Consider the following 3,115-nt stretch of genomic DNA (forward strand, 5'->3'; position numbering starts at 1 on the left):
CATCGAGTACCTTCTGCAGGTCAAGAGGGCTGGTGTCGCGTCTGACCAATGCATTCCGGAGAAGTTGACGACTTGCTATCGAATCGCTCGCAGCTGAGCAGTATGCTTGTTCAGTGTCCTCTGATTTAGGTAGTGTGCCAATAAACAGTTGTTCTGTCGTTAGCTCAGTCAATGTTGTTTGTGCTCCATTTAATTGTGATATCCTGTATCGAAACTCTCACTTAACGCAGATCTCCCCTGTTCGAACTGAAGAGAAACATGATGAATATCAGGGGAACGATAAGAAGGCTGAGGGGTTTCATGACCCAGATGAAGAAACTCGTTGTGCTACGATATTGCGCGATACGCCAAATGAAATATCCTCTTCGTTAGCTCTCGTTCGAGCTAACCCAACATGGCGTAGTTTATGTCATATCTCTAGTCTTCCAACGGCACCCGCATCATACATGCACACCCTAAAGCGCCCGTTGTCCATAACAAAACAACGCAACCCTCCAGACACGCGATAAACTCACACATTGTCCGCCCACCCCAGCGTCAACTCTGATACAGAATAATTCATAGTTTACGTCCCGAGCCTTCTCTATATCGTCCTTCCTTTTTGGTGGCGCGGCCCTTGAAAAATGCATCAGGGCGGCCTAATGTTCCATTAGCGTATTGAATGAGGCTTAGCTCCCGCATAACAACCTTAACCTGCACGCCGAAGCGAAGGATGGAGACATACGGTACGAGCTAATTTTCGAGGGAACTTTAAACACCGATGACATTCAGGCAGACTGCTAACAGCGACGCAGTAGCCAAGAACGAGCATATTTGATTAGTGTGACCGAGTTCGACGGCGTTAGCGTTCGCGGCGTTCACGAGCGCACGGGCTGCTGTAATTAGAGCGTACTTTGTTATAGTATAGTAGTATTGGCTTGTCATTTGATAGGTGCTTTGATTGGTACTCGTTAGTAGTAATGGTAGAAGGGCAGAAAATCCAGTGACCAGGTAAGGTAATATATAAAGGGAAGTACCTGACGAGAGGCGCCGATATTTCGAACTGAGACTGTTCTTCTTCTGCGTTAGTGTGAAGTGTGTCTTAAGTTTCCTGGAGAAAACAGATACCATTAATCAAAATGGTCATGCAGGTGGCGTGACAGAAGGATACAAATTGAGACACTGTGACAGTTGCTTCTATGAAGAGGCGACACCGTATTCTGGAAGGATCCTTATAGGCTCGACCCCTTCCTCGACTTGCTTCATAAATCGACCGAGACTCGAAGCGCTTCCCCAGCGGGTCAAATCCTCAATGCTTTCCTCGAGTTTACGACGAGGTAGCCCCAGTGCCTCCTCAAGTGGACGAGGGCTTTTTGCTTCCACTCGCAGGAGTCGAGGATAGTTCGACAATACGGGGCGTTGCGTCTCGTGTCTCGAACAGAACGCGCTAATGCGCTGGACAGCTACGATCAAAAGGAGTAAAGGAACGCTTGTCAATTCCTTATGCCTACTTTATTAACGGCCATATGTCTGGTTTTCCGTTGTCTGTTCTCACCTGAGTGTTTCTCCTTTTGCATGTCAGGTATGGAAACGGAGGAGGAATAGGTTGATGATGATGATGATGATTGAAAGAAAAAAATGGGGATTGTAGCCCTCATCACGAGGGCCGGCTACCCCAGATCACCTAAGGAAAGGAATGCCAGACACATCCAGCCACACCCGCTGGAGATGTCGCGAAGCGGCGACGAACGCCGTTGTCGTTGGTTCTGTCTTCTGCTTCCGATACAAACGTGCAAACTGACAGAGCAAAACCCCGAAACATTTTCCTATCTTGTTTGTTTGTTTGTAAGGAAAAAAAATAGAGAGAAAGAGGAGAAATTGAACTCATCTCCCGACTTGTTCTGCTACTCCTAACATAAATTCTCACCCCTCCCCCCCCCCACTCTCCCAAAATACTTCTCATGTGCTCTACTCTCAAGTTCGCTATTCACTATGCACATGTTCGCTATCTCTTTACTTTGCGTCGCATACATTCGCTGTTAAGTCTCTCTGTTAAGAATGTTAGCCTTATCTGAACACCTCTAACATGTCATAACTCCATTAACTGTAGCAAATATGTGCTGCAGTTACGGAAAGAGAAAGCAAATATAGCAAATATAGTTTTTCGGATCTGCATTGCTCAGCTTTCTTTTCACGAACGGTATTTGGAGCTCGATAGAAATAACGACAGAGCGCATAAAGTAACGGATGGAAACAACTCAGGGAAAAGAGGTGCTGACGCCAGGAATCGAACCTGGGTCTTCTGATTTCCGGTCAGACATGCTAACCACTACACCACACCAGCACGCCGTTTCCCTTGAGCCATTGAGTACGTGCCTCAAGTGCGGGGGGGACGGACAACCAACCACGCTATTCCCATTCTCTCTTACATCTTTCTCACTCACTCTCTCATTCACACACGAGGCAGGGCGATTGTAAACGACGTAAACAACGAGATTTGGCCGAGGCAGACCAACAATTAGGGACGACACAGACAAGTAAGCCTCAAACGCCCAGAAATTAACGGATGGAAACAACTTGAGGCTTTTGAGGCTTACTTGTCTGTGTCGTCCCTAATTGTTGGTCTGCCTCGGCCAAATCTCGTTGTTTACGTCGTTTACAATCGCCCTGCCTCGTGTGTGAATGAGAGAGTGAGTGAGAAAGATGTAAGAGAGAATGGGAATAGCGTGGTTGGTTGGTAAGATTGAAAGTAAGATTGAAACAGAGGACCTGAGCTGCGGAAGTTTTGATCCCGCTTACATAAAAGCAAAGGGTAGTTAAAACTGTAAGCGAATTAACAAGAAGGAGAGTAGGAGCGGAACGTGATCGACACCGAACAAGCTGCCTAACGAGCAACGCCCTAAAGCCTATAAACCACGGTGGTCTGAACTGTACCGCGAGCAAGAGACAACCTGCACAGCGTGTGTGTGTCTTCCAGGATCATGTCCAAGACCGGAGGTGGTGGTATCAAATCCAACCAGCATCCTACTCTCCTTGAGTTTTCCGGTATATACTAGACCGTTCCGGATGGATGTTGGCACAGTTCCTCTTGGCACACCATAGAACTCTCATAATAACTAGCAACCAAGCCAGGGAA

General features: G+C 47.2%; 1 non-coding gene across 1 annotated transcript; it reads right to left on the minus strand.

The window, feature by feature from the left end:
- Positions 1-2,251: 2,251 nt before the first annotated feature.
- Positions 2,252-2,323, minus strand: Trnas-gga (transfer RNA serine (anticodon GGA)). Its single transcript has one exon. It is a non-coding gene; the product is annotated as a tRNA-Ser (tRNA).
- Between the last annotated feature and the right edge of the window lie 792 nt (positions 2,324-3,115).

Source organism: Ornithodoros turicata, chromosome 4, assembly GCF_037126465.1.
Source record: "Ornithodoros turicata isolate Travis chromosome 4, ASM3712646v1, whole genome shotgun sequence".
NCBI lineage: Eukaryota > Metazoa > Arthropoda > Arachnida > Ixodida > Argasidae > Ornithodoros > Ornithodoros turicata.